General features: G+C 45.8%; 1 protein-coding gene and 1 long non-coding RNA gene across 2 annotated transcripts in view; both read left to right on the top strand.

The window, feature by feature from the left end:
- The window catches only part of LOC309550363 (uncharacterized protein), a gene marked incomplete at its 5' end in the record, with an annotated part of 152,411 nt that overhangs the window by 56,216 nt on the left and 78,472 nt on the right, over positions 1 to 17,723 (top strand). The window lies entirely within an intron of this gene.
- The window catches only part of LOC309551093, an 82,327-nt gene continuing 73,669 nt past the window's right edge, over positions 9,066 to 17,723 (top strand). The window contains exons 1-2 of the long non-coding RNA XR_014225054.1: positions 9,066 to 9,089; positions 9,206 to 9,303. This is a non-coding gene — a long non-coding RNA (uncharacterized lncRNA). The remainder of the gene's footprint in view (positions 9,090 to 9,205; positions 9,304 to 17,723) is intronic.

Raw genomic sequence — 17,723 nt, 5'->3', positions numbered from 1 at the left:
AATTTTACCGATCCCCGATCCAGCTATTTTGCCAGTATCGGGGCCGATATCTGATCCGAATATTGGGTCGGTGCATCCCTATTAATGGATATAGGTAAAAAACTGCTCTAAACCCTATAGTGGAGGGCTAATATAATCCTACCACAATATTGGTTGTGTGACAATAATCATGAAAAATGCATAAACAAATTGCTCTGTGTTAAGGTATTACTACCTTGTGCCCATTTAGTAAATTAATATGCAAAAAAAAAAAAGAAAGAAAAAAAGTGTCACAGTTGTACTTGTAAAATTATGAAATAGTAAAATCTGTTACTGCGTGAAGTTTTTACAATAAAGAGGATCTTTTAACTGTCTACACGAGGAGCCTTTTTTCTTTTATATCCCGAGCACACACAGGCGCAACCCGTGGACTAGATTAGCCCTCCACTATAGGGTTTAGTGCAGTTTTTTACCTATATCCATTTATAAACTATACCCATTGTTTGAACTAGCGGCTTCCCTTTACACACCCAATACTCCAGAGGCGCGAGTGATACTATACCTACTTATTCATCCCTATTAATGACCCACCTGTGCTGATCTCTGTAGGAGTGTCCTCCTCTATAAATGTCCCCGTTATTCCATCCTCCTCCATAGACTGCTGATCATCCCTCACATACCACTCTTCTTCTACTTTAATCTCAAATTCTATATCGTTTGGATCTCCACTCTAAATCAAGAAAATAATAGAAGAGGTCATATGTAAAACATAAACTTCAATATTGTGACATCACATTTAAAAAAATCACTTCAATGAGTCCATGCTCTAGATGCTCCGTCCCACCAACCTTGTAATAGTGAGTGATGGTGGGATCTTCCTGTGTGGAATCCCGGGAATATAGAGGATGGGGACATCTCTCTGGTGGGTTCCTGGTATTAGGTGGCTACATCATATCCTTGTGTCCTTCTGAAAACTTATCCATCTTTCCATACACCTCATTCTCCTCTTTATACTCTTCTTTAACATCAATATTATCATCCCCGAGGTTTCCATATCGTATATAATACAAATTACATCAATGGTAACAAGGCAGATTATGTACAGATCCTAATGATACTATCAGTTATTGTTCCTCATCTACCTGATGATGATGAGGGATGGTGTGATCTTCCTGTGTGGAATCCCAGGAATACAGAGGACGGGGACATCTCTCTGGTGGGTTCCCATTACTGGATCCATCTGTAGGAAACACACACACTGACTGAATACATTGTATCTATGTGTTTATCAGATGATGGGGGATCTAGGTGGAGCCTCTGTATTGCTCTCTCCTTTACAATAAAATCTCCTATTACCCGGTGAAGTGAGGGGCAGCTGATTGTCCATCATAGCGTCCTTGTAGAGATCCTTGTGTCTTTCTAAATACTCCCACTCCTCCATGGAGAAATAGACAGTGACATCCTGACACCTTATAGGAACCTGACACACACAATGATACAGTCACCATCCAGACACATCCCTTGTCTGTTACTGGATAATGTCCCAGAATTCCCAGCACCGCTCACCTCTCATGTCAGCAGCTCCATCATCTTTTTGGTGACTTCTAGAATCTTCTGCGTGTTGTGTCTCTCAGGTTTTAGGGAGTCACATGGAGTCACTGTGATGGTTATATGATCACCTGACTTCAGAGGAGCAAATCTCTGTATTGAAGAACCAATAGGAATATCATGTTGGAATCCCAGAATCCTCCTCACCTCTCTGGTCAGGTCTGTGTTTTATTAATAGAGGTAAGAGTGATGTCATGTGACCTCCCAGAATCCTCCTCACCTCTCCAGTCAGGTCTGTGTATTATTATTAGAGATAAGAATGGCATCATGTGACCTCCCAGAATCCTCCTCACCTCTCCAGTCAGCAGGTAGATGATCTCAGAGTGTTAGTATCCTCTCAGTCATATGACTTTGGTCCTCCTCCATCTTCACTGGTGCCACCATTTGATCTATACAGGTCTCCTTGTAGACGGATAACTTTGGGAAATGAAGGTAAGAATTATTTGGATGGTATTGGTCACAATAATATGTGGATGTGAGGGGCGGTAATAGGAGAGTTGCTGTACATTTAAGACTTCTGTCCCCATGAGAATACATTTAGGCCTCTTGCACACTGCAGCTTGAAGCTTTTTTTTTTTTCTATGTATTTGCGTGTATTCAAGCGTATTGGTGTGTATTTGCGTGCATCGAGGCTTAAAATACTGACCAAAAATGCCGATCTTTCTATTTTGCACAGCGCTTGTTTACACACCTGTGTGCACAGCCACATTACAATTAATGGGCTATATTTTAGCTCAGAAAAAAAAAAAAGAAGAAGCTGTACTGAGCTTTTTCAAGCTGCGAAATGCTCAAACAGGAGTATCATGTGCAATAGGCCTTAATCTGGACTGTTTTGGATTTGTTACACCTTGGAAGACCTTGGACCCTCCTAGCCTGCCAGATGAGAATTTCCCTTTTCTCTGTTGGATTTGTTTGGTTTCTGAGCTGGTTTGCAGCTGAAACAGGACTCCTCTAAGAACAAGTGCTCACCAACGAATGAAGGAATTCCCTTCTTCATCTTACATAATATTCCAGAACAAATCACGTGACCAGTGGGACAATAAGATGGTTAAGATTGCCAGTTCTGTAAGGTCTGAAAAATAAGTGCAGGTGGGGTGGGAGGACAATCATAGACCCCCCTCTGTCCCTCAGAGTCGCCTGATCCCTCCAGCCCCCTATTCCCTCAGAGCCCTGAAGCCTGACTAACCTCTCAAGATTCTCAGAGTCCTTCAGACACATTACATACAGAGGTACATACCTATATACATACAGAGGCCCCTAAAGTCTTCCAGCTTTACTAAACCCTCACATCCCCTCAGCTCCTATACTTCCCTCAGAGCCCTCACTATTTTCCTCCCTCTGACACCAATGATGGAACATATTCTTCATGGCAGGCTGGGGAATGTTTTCTTCCTCCTGACCAGCAATGTAAGGGGCTTCATACTCATGACCCTTTCACTCATCATTGTGTTGGCTGCATATTGAAATGATTGCCCATTTGCTGCCTGTGTTGTGTAATAATTGCCCTTTGTAGGCCATGTATGGTCAGGATTAGAGATGGGCTCGGGCGTGGTTGAGTTTGTACGTGCCCGATCCCGCCAGGAAGCCGACACTGCGTTCCAACATTCACAGGCAGTGAGACATTTACTGATCTGTGCACCTGCGGATCGGAAAATGTCTCACTGTCTGTGATTAGCGGAGTGCAATGTTGGATTCCTGGCGGGATCGGGCATGTGCAAACTCGAACACGCCCGAGCCCATCTCTAGTCAAGATGGTCATTGTCTTGTCTATTTATTATTAGTGCTGTTTGTTTAGAGGAACATATTACTAGAATTTATCTTCAAAATAAAGAGAATGTTCTGGTCCCAAAAGTGGGGAAATGTTCTAACCCTGAAGGGGTTAATCTAGGTTTCCACACTATATATGTGTGTATCATCATCTGCTGGAGATAAAAGACGTCACAGTGACTATGGAGGAAGAGGACGGACATGAAGGGGGTTACTGGGTGTAAATAGAAAATAAAATCTTATTACCTTCTCTGCTGCCTCTTACAGCTACGTCTCCTCTCAACTTCCTCCCATCTCACCTCTCACCAGGAACTTCCTGTATGTACCTGACATCACTTCCTGTCTGTACCTGACATCATTCCATAGAGACTTCCTGTCTAGGTAGATGTGAGATTACCACCTTTTGGAGCTCAGAGGAACTGCAGCCCTGAGAAATGTCTGGTAGTGTGAACAAGGCCTTGTGCTGTGTGTGTGTGTGTGTGTGTGTGTGTGTGTGTGTGTATGTATGTACTGTATATCCTTCCCCTTTCTCTCCTCCCTGAGTGTGTATGAAGAGGCGGAGCTCCTGCTGGAACAGCGGTCGGAGGAGGAAGCCGAGTCTAGGAAGGAGACTGACAGAAAGCACAGCAGACTTGCAGGAGTGAGTGAGGAGGATCCAGTTCCTTTGCCATCTGAGGTGAGGAGAGTGTGAAGGATGTTTGTGACTCTGGTAGCTGAAAAACTGGGAGTCATATTGCTCTGGTGAGTGGGGAAGAACTACTAAGGGGGTGCCCTCACCATCACGTGTGTAAGAGGTGGAAGAAGGCGTGGCTACACTACAGCTGGCACAGTTTGGAGCATGGAGCACTTTCACACCTTATCAACTTTTCATACATTTGTGGATTTAATTTAGCAAAATAAATTAATTGAAATAGTTACAAGGTGGAAGCAGTGAACTTTCTGAGAACACTATATTGAGCACAAATTATTGTATGATTACATGAATTTTCACAGGTTTTTAGTTTATTTAATATAGCTGCAACTATTATGATATGAATGAAGTAGGTGTGAAGTGGAAGCAGTAGATCTATAGAGAATATTATTTTGAGCACCTAATACTTTATAGATGAATGTATCCACATATTTTAGTGTGTATGTACTGTACACTGATCAGCCATAACATTATGATCACTGACAGGTGAAGTGAATAATATAGATTATCTCATTACAGTGTCATCTGGAAGTGGGCGGGGTATATTTGGCAGCAAGTAAACATGTTTTCCATGAAGTTGTTGTTTTTTTAAAGCAAAGAAATGGGCATTGCAGTTTGTTGTGTATGGGGCTGCAAGGGATGTGGGCGAAGAGATGGCACCAGGATGCATTATGGGAAGAAGACAAGCCGGCGGAGGCAGTGTGATGCTTTGTCTGGTGGAGTTCTGGTGGGTGGGTATAATGTTCTGGTGGGTGGTCATAATGTTCTGGTGGGTGGGTATAATGTTCTGGTGGGTGGGTATAATGTTCTGGTGGATGGTATAATGATCTGGTGGGTGGGTTTAATGTTCTGGCGGATGGGTATAATGTTCTGGTGGGTGGTATAATGTTATTGTGGGTGGTATAATGTTCTGGTGGGTGGGTATAATTTTCTGGTGGGTGGGTATAATGTTCTGGTGGGTGGGTATAATGTTCTGGTGGGTGCGTATAATGTTCTGGTGGGTTGGTGGCTTATAATGTTCTGGTGGGTGGGTGGGATAATGTTCTGGTCGGTGGTATAATGTTCTGGTGGGTGGGTATAATGTTCTGGTGGGTGGGTATAATGTTATGGTGAGTGGTATAATGTTCTGGTGGGTGGGTATAATGATCTGGTGGGTGGGTATAATGATCCGGTGGATGGGTATAATGTTCTGGTGGGTGGTTATAATGATCTGGTGGGTGGTATAATGTTCCGATGGGTGGGTATAATGTTCTGGTGGGTGGGTATAATGTTCTGGTGGGTGGTATAACGTTCGGGTGAGCAGTAAATGAACACACAACTTAGTAAGATAAATGAAATGAAAAAAAGGAAAAAATAATTCCACCACCATTTTATTCTCAGCAGAGGAAATAGATACTAATAGGCTGCAGGAGATCTGCTTCATTTAAACCCCCTCCTTTTTTCTTATGAGAACTCCTGCAGCCTATTAGCACCCATTTCCCTTTCTATGTCTCAGCAGATCTCCTGCTGCCTATTAGCTCCCATTTCCCTATTAGAGAATAAAATGGCGGTAGTTCCAATGTTTTATGTCAGAAAATATTAGCGCAGTGGATTAGGAAGCATTAAATGTCAGTAAAAAAAAAACAGCGCAGGTCATTTTTGGGCCACAGACACAATCTATTCCACAATTCATAGATTCCTAGAGAAGAGTTTGTTGTGGAATTGAAGTTGGGTACAAGTCAATGAAACCCCCGACACTCCCAGCTGAGAACAATGAAGGAGATTACTATTCCAATCCTCCAAACAGTTTTCTGGCTGGGACCAGGAACAATGAAGGAGTTTACTATTCAAATCCTCAACAACTCGTTTTCCCACTCGCTATTTCCCCAGCTGGCAGAGACAAGACTTCTTATAGAGTGTCAGCTTCTTGCATCCATGGTCCAGCATCGGGAAATAGGTGATAAATACAATGACCCCTCCCCTTATATCCATAAATCCCACCCTCTTATCATCAACGTAAAAGATGTGATAAATCATCAACGCATTTCCCCTCATCAGTATCCAGTGATCAACCATAAAGTGACCCCAAAGTCTATCCAACGTCTCCTTTATACTTCAATAAATGATATCACCACCAATAAATGTCTCCAAAACCTTCAGAGCTTCCACCCCCAAATCTCAGTATATGCTCTAGCAAGCTGTGTGTAGTGGACTACAAAACTCCTCCTTCCCCAAACACCAAACCCATGCTCTCTTGGTGCTCACACTCAGATTGTGCGCTCACCAGATCTCCATCACCCTCCAAATAAGTGGCTCCACAATAGCTTTGGAGGAACCCTGGCTGAGAAAGGCTGGACTAGGCAGTAATATATTTCTATCCCCCTTGGTGGGAGTGGAAATGTCCCATCTATAAGGATATACAGTACATACACACACAGCACAAGGCCGTGCTCACACTACCAGATGTTTCTCAGGGCTGCAGTTCCTCTGATCTTCACAAGGTGGTGATCTCATTTCTACCCAGACAGGAAGTCTCTATGGAATACAGACAGGAAGTGATGTAGGATACAGACAGGAAGTTCTGGGTGAGAGGTGAGTTGGGAGGAAGTAGAGAGGAGACGTTGCTGAAGTGGCAGCAGAGGAGGTAATAAGATCTTATTTTCTATTTACACCCAGTAACCCCCCCCCCCGTCATGCCCGTCCTCTTCCTCCATAGTCACTGTGACATCAGAAGGAAGAAAACATTCCCCAGCCTGCCATGAAGAATATGTTCCATCATTGGTGTCAGAGGGAGGAAAATTCTGAGGCCTCTGTGGAAAGTAGAGGGCTTGAGGGGCTGTGAGGGTTTAGTAAAGCTGAAAGACTTAACCACTTAAGCCCCGGAAGATTTTACCCCCTTCCTGACCAGGCCCTATTTTGCGATTCGGCACTGCATGATTTTAACGGACAATTGTGCGGTCGTACGAAGCTGTACCTAAACAAATTTGGCGTCCTTTTTTTCACACAAACAGAGCTTTCTTTTGGTGGTATTTGATCACCTGTGCAATTTTTTGATCATGCGCTATAAACAACAAAAGAGCGACAATTTTGAAAAAATAACAATATTTTTCACATTTTTCTATATGAAATTCCCCAAAAAAAATTTAAAAATAATTTTTTTTTAACATTTTTGGCCAATTTGTTTTCTGCTACATATGTTTGGTAAAAAAAAATTGCAATAAGCATATTTTGATTGGTTTGCTCAAAAGTTATTGCGTTTACTAACTAAAAGAAAGGTTTTTGTCATTTTTTTTTTTTTAACGAGTAATGGCGGCGAGCTGCGATTTTTTTTTTTTTTTTTTTTTTTTTTTTTTTTGCGGGACTGCGACATTGCGGCGGACAGATCGGACCCTTGACTGACATTTTTGATACTTTTGGGGGTACCAGTGACATTACTACAGTAATCAGTGCTATACATATGCACTGTTTATAAGTTTATTGGTTCCTCAAGCCAAAGAAAAAAGTGGGACTTTTAAGGCAGTAATTTGAATTACTGCCTTAAAAGTCCCACTTTTTTCTTTGGCTTGAGGAACCAATAAACTTATAACCATTAACAGGGATGTTGGCACACCTCACTGCAAATTCTGGCATCTGAGTCAAACCCCCACCCACCATACATATGCACTGTTACTGTAAAAATGACACTGGCAGGGAAGGGATTAACTTTATTAGAGAAGGAGGGGTTAAGTGTGTCCCTAGGGGCGTGTTTCTAACTGTGCAGAGATGTGGTTGTTCATGTAACAGCAGAGATCTACGGTCCTACATAGTAGGACTGTTTGATCTCTGCTGTTACACAAGGGAGAATGACAGGCGACTTTGTTTACATTAGTTGTCTGCCTTTCTCCCTCTGTAACTGATGATCGCGGGTCCGCCAGTCACTCGCGCAGAGGTGTCCGTGAATGAGCGGGGCGGGAGCGCGCCTCCAGAGGCGAGCACTCGCCCCCTATTGGCTCACAGGCTAGTGATGTACCGGTACGTCACTTTGCCTGCACGGGGCTGACTGCCATAGTATATGTACTTGCGGCGGTCGGCAAGTGGTTAAAGAGGTTGTAAACCCCAATTTTTTATTTTTTCAACCTGAAAGAGAAACACATAATGAGCTTGTATGCATCGTTTACTAGCTCATTATGAAATACTTACCTTAGAACGAGCCTCCGCCATGCCGCCTGCTTACCTCTATGACGGGCGACATGTTCAGTCGCCCGTCTTCCGGGATATCGGCATCCAGCCATCCGATTGGCCGGAGCCGCGGTGACGTCACTCCCGCGCGGGAGCGGACGGTCACGACACGGGGCTCTGAAAGAACGGCACCAGCGGCCGTTCCTTCAGAGCGCATGCGCCAGTGATGTCACTGGCTGCATGTAAGGTAAATATCTCCTAAACGGTACATGTTTGGGAGATATTTACAGTACCTATAGGTAAGCCTTATCATAGGCTTACCTATAGATAAAAGTTGCAGAGGAGGGTTTACTTTCTCTTTAAGGGGCCTCTGAAGAGGTAAGTCAGAGAATTCTATGACATCACACTGACCTCACAGCTCCTCCTCCCAATGTCCCTCCATTTGGCTCTTTTTTTCTTTTCCCCGATGCTCTTAGGATGTGGGCGGACCCTTTTCATCCTCGCAACCAAAGCAGAACTGTTAATCCTGTATTTTATGTAATGATGTCAGAATTCCCTATGCCAAGCCTTTAACCTACAGAATGGGGGGGGGGGGTCCCTGAAGTAGGCCTTTAAAAAAAATACAGACCTTACGGGTGAGGAGGATTCTGGGAAGGTCATTTAATTTTACTATTTATGAAAACTGCTGACAGGAGAGGTGAGTGGTGCTGGGAATTCTGGGACATTATCCAGTAACAGACAAGGGATGTGTCTGGATGGTGACTGTATTATTGTGTGTGTCAGGTTCCTATAAGGTGTCAGGATGTCACTGTATACTTCTCCATGGAGGAGTGGGAGGATTTAGAAGCACACAAGGATCTCTACAAGGACGTCATGATGGACAATCAGCCGCCCCTCACATCACCGGGTAAGAGGAGACTTTATTGTAATGGAGAGAGCAGAACGGAGGCTCCACCTAGATCCCCCATCATCTGATAAACACATAGAAACAATGTATTCAGTCAGTGTGTGTGTTTCCTACAGATGGATCCAGTAATGGGAACCCACCAGAGAGATGTCCCCGTCCTCTGTATTCCCAGGATTCCACACAGGAAGATCACACCATCCCTCACAATCATCAGGTAGATGATTGACAATTATTGGTAGTTCTGATTTATACACAGCATGTTTGTTACAGTTAATGTTTTATTATATATTCAGAGTGGAAACGTCTGTGATTATAATATTGTTGTTAAAGAAGAATATAAAGAGGAGGATGAGGAGTATGGAGTGATGGAGGAGTTTTCAGAAGGACACAAGGATATGATGGAGTCGCCTAATACCAGGAACCCACCAGAGAGATGTCCCCATCCTCTGTATTCCCGGGATTCCACACTGGAAGGACACACCATCATTCACCATTGCAAGGTTGGTGGGACAGAGCATCTAGAACAGGGACATAAAGGTGATGTGTGGATTTTTTATGTGAGCATATATTTTACAGATGATATTCACTCTCATTTTCTTGGTTTAGGGTGAAGATCTGATAGATCTAAAAGTTGAGGTGAAAGCAGAAGAAGAAGAAGAGAGATATGTGAATGATGATCAGCAGTCTATGGAGGAGGATGGAATAATGAGGCTAATTCTAGAGGAGGACACTCCTACAGAGATCAGCACAGGTGGGTCATTATTAACACTAAATACATTCCTCCACCCATACTACTCACTGATTGGTCCAGAGTAGAGCAAGGGCTGGGGAATATCAGCCTGTAATACCCTGGTCACTTTCCTGAGCTGTGTTCCCCTCCTGTATTTGTATAGATTATGGGGTTCAGCTGGAAATGTTGACTTTCACAGTAGTTGTTGCTTGACCTAGGCGCCTGGAGTATAGGCCTTGGGTTTCCCGCCGCATTTCCCAGTTCTAACTGGATCACTGACAGAACCATTCTCCTGGGGTCACTTGTTCTGTTGTATGCTGGCTGTGCCCGGTCATGGAGGAAATGAAATCCTCCATCAGTACATCATGATTCATTAGTTATTTATTATACACTGCTCAAAAAATTTAAAGGAACACTTTGAAAACACATCAGATCCTAATGGGGAAAAATACCATGCTGGATATCTATACTGGTATGGACTGGGTAATGTGTTAGGATCTATACTGGTATGGACTGGGTAATGTGTTAGGATCAATACTGATATGGACTGGTTAATGTGTTAGGATATGTACTGGTATGGACTGGGTAATGTGTTAGGATCTATACTGGTATGGACTGGGTAATGTGTTAGGACCTATACTGGTAAAGGATTTATACTGATATGGACTGGGTAATGTGTTAAGATCTATACTGGTAAGGACTGGGTAATGTGTTAGGATATGTACTGGTAAGGACTGGGTAATTTGTTAGGATCTATACTGGTATGTACTGGGTAGTGTGTTAGGATCTATACTGGTATGGACTGGGTAATGTGTTAGGATCTATACTGGTATGCGATATTGCAAAAAGTGGTCACCTCCCCCACCTATAACTGGTCTTGATAATAAGGAGCACTGGAAGGGCAAACGCAGATCAAAAACGAAGGGATTTCCAGTCATTACTTACCAACCAGCCAGCAACCAGCCAAATTAACCTGTCTAACGGTATGCGTTAAAAACAGGGGTTTAGTTGCACACATTTGCAAATACATGCGTAAGCTGCAGGCCGCGCCAAGGCACCCTGATATCTGCAGTCCCTAACTCAACCTTTAAAGAGTCTCCACAATGGAAGCACATGCATTCTGATGAGATAGATGGAGGACAGGTGACTGGAGGGAGCCCACCCCTCCTTAAAGGCGCAGGGTCACACTGAACACCCAGCACATAGCACAATGGCAGCAAAGGTGTCAGTGTGTTGCCTGACCAATATAAACGTTATACGATATTGCAAAAAGTGGTCTATACTGGTATGGACTGGGTAATGTGTTAGGATCTATACTGTTATGGACTGGGTAATGTGTTAGAATCTATACTGGTATGGACTGGGTAATGTGTTAGGACCTATACTGGTAAAGGATCTATACTGATATGGACTGGGTAAAGTGTTAAGATCTATACTGGTAAGGACTGGGTAATGTGTTAGGACCTATACTGGTATGGACTGGGTAATGTGTTAGGATCTATACTAGTATGGGCTGGGTAATGTTTTAGGACATATACTGGTAAAGGATCTATACTGGTATGGACTGGGTAATGTGTTAGGATCCTTACTGGTAAGGACTGGGTAATGTGTTAGGATCTATACTGGTATGGACTGGGTAATGTGTTAGGATCTATACTGATATGGACTGGGTAATGTGTTAGGATCTATACTGGTATAGACTGGGTAATGTATTAGGATCTATACTGGTATAGACTGGGTAATCTGTTAGGATCTATACTGGTATGGACTGGGTAATGTGTTAGGATCTATACTGGTATGGACTGGGTAATGTATTAGGATCTATACAGGTAATGTGTTAGGATCTATACTGGTATAGACTGGGCAATGTGTTAGGATCTATACTAGTATGGACTGGGTAATGTGTTCGGATCTATACTGGTATGGACTGGGTAATGTGTTACGAAGGAAAGGATTCCACGTCGTTTGATGGAAATGAAAACTATCACCGTACAGAAAGCTGAATTCAAAGTGAAAAAATGATGCAGCAGGCGAGTCCATTTTGGTGAGATATCATTGCAGGACCTCAGAATGGTCCTCAGTAGTGTGTATGGCCCCCACATGCCTGACAACGTTGGGGCATGCTCCTAATAAGATGACGGATGGTGTCCTGGGGTATTTCCTCCCATATCTGGACCAGGGAATCACTGAGCTCCTGAACAGACTGAGGTGCAACCTGGCGGCGTCAGATGGACCGAAACATAATGTCCCAGAGGTGTTCTATTGGATTCAGGTCAGGCGAGCGTTGGGGCCATTCAAACTCTTACCATTTTTTTGCACAGTGTATATCCCATAGTTAGTAAATACTATATCTATCCTCCAAACTAAATAATATACACTGATTTGGGATTTTTTTTTACCAAAGACATGTAGCAGAATACATTTTGTGCCAAAATTAGATTTTTATTGGATATGTTTTATGACATAAAGTAGAAAATATTGTTTTTTGAAAAATAGCTAAAGAATGTTGTTTATTTATATCGCAAAAAAAACAGCCGTGATTAAATACAACCAAAAGAAGACTCTAATGGCGTGTTTCCACTGAGCTTTCTGGTACGGCTCGGTTCGGTACGGTACGCCATTTAAGCCGTTTCCATTATGAATGGTACCCTAATTCCGTACCGTACCACTTTTTGGTACCCTTTCGTTGGGGTACCAAGCACATTAGACCCGTACCAACTGGGTGGAGCTACACTCTGCAGAACTTTGATTGGTTGACAGAGAATCGTCTATCACAGCTTTCCTGCTGTGACCAGCTACACCACGCCTATCATGAAAAGGGTACTATTGGCAGTGGAAATGCAATGTGTACCGTACCGTACTGAACCGAACCGTACCGTACCACTCAGTGGAAACGAGGCATAAATGTGTGAAAAAAAAATGATAAAAATTTAATTTGCGTACAGTATTGCATGACCGCGCAATATCTGATTAACCCTCTCCTGCACGCTGTATAGACAAATGACGGCAGGGGGTGGCTTTCTTGTTCTGGAACAACGTCATATGACATCATCCCACTCTCGCCATGCTTGTGAACCCGCGGGGGGCGGGCAGCGATCGGCAGCACGCCGTGTCCCTGGGCATCCCCGATCTTTGTAAAGAGCCTAAGCCGTGTTTCTTTACCCATGTGATCAGCTGTGTCCAATCACAGCTGATCACATGTAAATGAGGAAATGCCACTTATCGGTAGGGATGGGCTCAGGCGTGTTTGGATCAGAGTCCCAACCCACCTGACCAATCCCGCCAGGCAGCCCTCACTACACACCGCCAATCCTAGGCAGTGAGGCATTTCCTGGCCCGCAGCTGCACATACACACACCCTGACTAGGCTGCCTGTGATTGGTGATGTGCAGTGATGACTTCCTGGAGGGATTTCTCAGGTGGGTTTTGACTGCGATCCAAACACGCCTGAGCCCATCCCTTGTTATCGGCTTTCCTCTCCTCACACTGACAGTGTATGAAGAGAGGTGATCAGAGGCATTTCCTCCCAGGGTAGACCTGCACAAATATTCAGTGCAACCCCAACAGTGTCCATCAGTGATGCCAGTCAGTGCTTCCTTTCAGTTCCTATCCGTGCCTGATCATCAATGCCCATCAAGGTCGTCAATCTGTGCTGCCTATCAGTGCCCATAAGTGCCACCTATCAGTGACACCTATCAGAGTTCATTAGTGCCACCTATCAGTGCCCATCAGTACTGAATATTAGTGCCTCCTCATCAGTACCCTTCAGTGTTGCCTCATCAGTGCACACCTGTGAAGGAGAAAAAATTACCTATTTACTAAATTTTTAAACAGAAACTAAGATTTTTTTTTTTAACAAAAAAATTAAAACCCAGTGGTGACCACCAAAAGAAAGCTCTATCTGTCTCCAAGAATTATAAAAATTCAATTTGTGTACAGCGGTGCATGAGCGCACAATTATCATTCAAAGTGTGACAGTGCTGAAAGCTAAAAATTGGCCTGGGCAGGAACGTGGTGAAAGTGCCCGGTATTGAAGCGTTTAAAATAGCTCAGTGCTGAGGGGCGTGGCTAGCGGGACATGTGAGCGGACGTGCTTTTGGCGGCTCTGAGCTCCCCTCGCTGTAATCCTGCTCCATCCTTGGAATCCTACGCTCCTTTTTCGTTTTTTCTTGCTGCGGGAGTTCGGTGCAGTGTTCTGGGTGCCTCCGGTTGCCATTTCGGTGGATGGGCAAGAGGAAAAAGCAGCCTCCGGCCAGGATGAGCGTTACCACCCGGTCCTGCCAAGATGGCCGCCGCTCCACCATGCCTCTGCCTTCCCCGGCCTCCACTCCGGATCTGTTTGGGGAGGCATCCGGAGCCTCTTCACCGCATTCACCGGGTGCCTCGGCTCCTCCGGAGCTTCTCTCCCAGACGTCCCCCCAGCGCGGATGGGATGGATGACGATCCGGTGCAGGAACCCACCCTGAAGGACGTTCTGCAGGCCCTCAAGGTAAATCATTCCGATCTTATGGGGAAGGTGGCAGAGCTCAAGCTGGACATTACTATCATGCGCCAGGACATGAGCAAAGTCCGGGACCGGGTTACTGAAACAGAACGTCGCATTAGTGACTTGGAGGACACTGTACACCCCCTGGTCCCTGATTTGAGACAGTGCGGGAAGAGGCTTAAAAGTGTGGAGGACAAGATGGACGATTTGGAAAACCGTCTACGCCGTAATAACGTACGGCTGGTGGGGCTGCCAGAGCGGGTTGAGGGGTCTGACCCTGTGTCCTTCCTGGAAAGCTGGTTCCAGGAGGAATTTGGCCAAAATTCCCTGTCCACATGCTTTGTGATTGAGCGGGCTCACAGGGTACCAGGTAGGCCTCTCCCTGTGGGCAGCCCCCCCCCCCCCCCGCACAGTGATAATTCGCTTCCTGAACTACAGGGACAGGGACTCTATCCTTCGTTCTGCCAGAATTAAAGGGAACCTGAAGATTAACAATGCGGTGGTCTCTCTTTACCCGGATTACTCTCCTGTGGTCCGCACTCTGCGGGCTAAGTATCAACAAGCCAAGCAGATGCTCCGGGAAAGGGCTATGCAATACTCCATGATGTTTCCTGCTACCCTTCGAGTCACCTATCAAGATAAAGCACATTTTTTCCAGTCTCCTGCTGCTGTTGTTTCCTAGTTGGAGTCCCTGCCTCGCCAAGACCGGGGGTCTGGACACCGAGCCCCTGATACCTGATCTGTCTTCTCGGATGCTGTTTTGGTTCAGTTTGGTGATGGCCGTCTCCCGCCCAGGACCACTTGGACTCTTTTTCTGGGAGTGTTAGGATGCCTTACAGCCCTTCTGGTGAGGGGAGCTCCCCCTCCTAGAGCTAGGGGCTGCCTTGTTTTGATTCCCCCTTGTTCTACATCTTTTTTCCCCTTGACTTGTTGAACACTACAGTTGTGTACTTTCCTTTGGTTACATGCTGGGGACACTGCCCAGGTTGGTCTTAGCCGACTGACCCTGGCTGGCCACGTTCTCTCGCTTCCAGTACAAGTTTTTGGGATAAAGCCCGCGCCTAGTTTGTTTTTTTTGTTCTTTTTCTTTTGGGCGTCCGGGCAGGGGATTCTGAGGGGTTATTTTGTTTTTTCCCCCCTCCCCCCTCCTTTTTTCTCCCTGATTGTTTGTGTGCTGGGGGGCTGGGGCTGTTCTTTTTGTGAGCCCTGTCCCCCCTCTTGTCTTATGTCTTTTCTGTTTGGTTGGGTGTGTGTTTGTGTGTATGAGGTGTATGTGTGTGACTGTTTTTCTGTGGCCTTCCTCTGCCTCCGGGATCACGCTGCAGTATCTGGGGATATGGGTTGTTGGGTTTTACAGCCCTTCATTGCTTATCTGATAATTTATCTATGTCACGGGTCACGTGTGTCTCCTGGAACGTGAGGGGTCTGAACTCAAAATTTAAGAGGGCCATGTTGTTTGATTTCCTGAAGAGCCATAAGCCGCATGTCCTGTGTTTGCAGGAGACGCACCTGACTGGCTCTCGCATCCGTGCGCTACACAAATATTGGGTCTCTAGTTCCTACCACTCCACTTACTCTAATTACGCTAGGGGGGTCTCCATACTGATCCGTAAGGGGTTGCCCTTTGTGTGTTCCAGGGTGCTCACAGACCCGTTTGGCCGCTACATATTTTTACATTGCCAAATACATGCGGTACAGCTCCTCCTGGTGGTGGTGTACGTGTCTCCTCCTGTTACGGCTGCCTTCTTCTCGGACCTGAGTGTGGGGTTGGCTGAATTTCCCTGTGTTCCTACTCTCCTGTTGGGGGACTTTAATTCGGTTCTGGACCCTATCCTGGACCGCTTGCGGCCTCTCCCAACATGAGTCTAGGCTGTTCAGTCAGTGGTGTGCCTCGTGTAACTATGTTGATGTCTGGCGCCTGCGCCACCCGGTGGCGAGGGTTTATTCCTGCCAATCTAGAACGTACAATGCTCTTTCCAGGCTTGACTATGCCCTGACTTCCTCTGACATGACGCCTTTGGTTCACTCTGTGGACTACGTTGCTCAGACGCTTTCGGACCATTCTATACTTATGGTTGAATTGATGTTGGGCCACAGGGTCGCTTTTCGAACGTGGAGATTCAGCCCTTTATGGGTCTCTGTGCCTGAACTGCGGGACTTGGTCCTCCAGGATATGAATTCCTACTGGGAATTTAATGCTCACTCCTCTACCGCGGGGTCCCGCTGGGATGCCTTTAAGGCCTCTACTCGGGGCGCCTACATCTCCCGCATCGCGGCCCATCTCTGTTCCAGCCGGGCTGCTTTGCGTGAGCTGGAAGACTCCCTGGCTACTGCGCGTGCTCGTTACGCTGCCGACCCTACTCTGGTGCTCCGGGATGTCCTGGTTGGGGCTCATACGGCCCTTAAACTACACTTGATTGACATGACTCGTAAACAGCAACTGTATCTTGCTGCTAGACTGCATGAACATAGTGGGAAGAATGGTAAACTTCTGGCCTTTCTCTCCAGGGCGGATTACGTGGACCGATCGATTGCCCAGATTAGAACGACTGATGGTTCGGTAGTGGCGGACCCACTGCGAATTAATGAGACATTCCGCTCCTTTTACTCCGATTTGTATTCGGAGCGGGGGGGCGGTTGACGAGACCGAGCTTGTGGGGTTTTTGGACTCGTTGGTCTTTCCGGTGTTGTCCGATGCCCACAGGCTGATGTTGGACGCTCCTTTGACAACTAAGGAGATCGAGACGGCTATTGGCTCCCTGCCATCTAATAAGACACCAGGACTCGATGGCTTGCCCGCGGAATGGTACCAGGAGTACCCCGGGTTCTTGCCAGTAGATTGCGGGACCTTTATAAGGTGGCCCTGGATGAGGGTGAACTCCCGGCATCTATGCGGGAGGCACTCATCGTGGTACTGCCCAAACCGGACAAAGACGGCTTACTGTGTGACTCATATCGACCTATTTCGCTGCTTAACAGTGATGTGAAGATTCTTGCAAAACTTTTGGCTACCCGCCTCGCTAAAGCTATAACTACCCTTATCCATCCCGATCAGAATGGGTTCATGCCTGGGAAGAGCACGTATGATAATATTCGCAGGCTCCATATACACCAATACACTGCAACTAAGGAGGCGAGGAGTGGCCTGGTGTTGTCTCTCGATATTCGGAAGGCCTTTGATACTGTGAGATGGGACTTCCTTTGGCAGGTTATGTCGAAGATGGGGTTTGGCCTCCAGTTTATCAGATGGGTGCGTCTGCTCTACTCACGGCCGCTAGCCAGAATTTGTACGAATAAGGATGTGTCTGTGACCTTTTCCCTCCACCGTGGTACTAGGCAGGGCTGCCCTCTGTCGCCGCTACTGTTTGCCCTTGCCATTGAGCCGTTGGCTCTGGCGGTGCGACAGACGGTGACGGTG

Source organism: Pelophylax lessonae, assembly GCF_965119305.1.
Source record: "Pelophylax lessonae genome assembly, chromosome: 3".
Lineage (NCBI taxonomy): Eukaryota > Metazoa > Chordata > Amphibia > Anura > Ranidae > Pelophylax > Pelophylax lessonae.
This window is presented reverse-complemented; position numbering and strand designations above follow the sequence as displayed.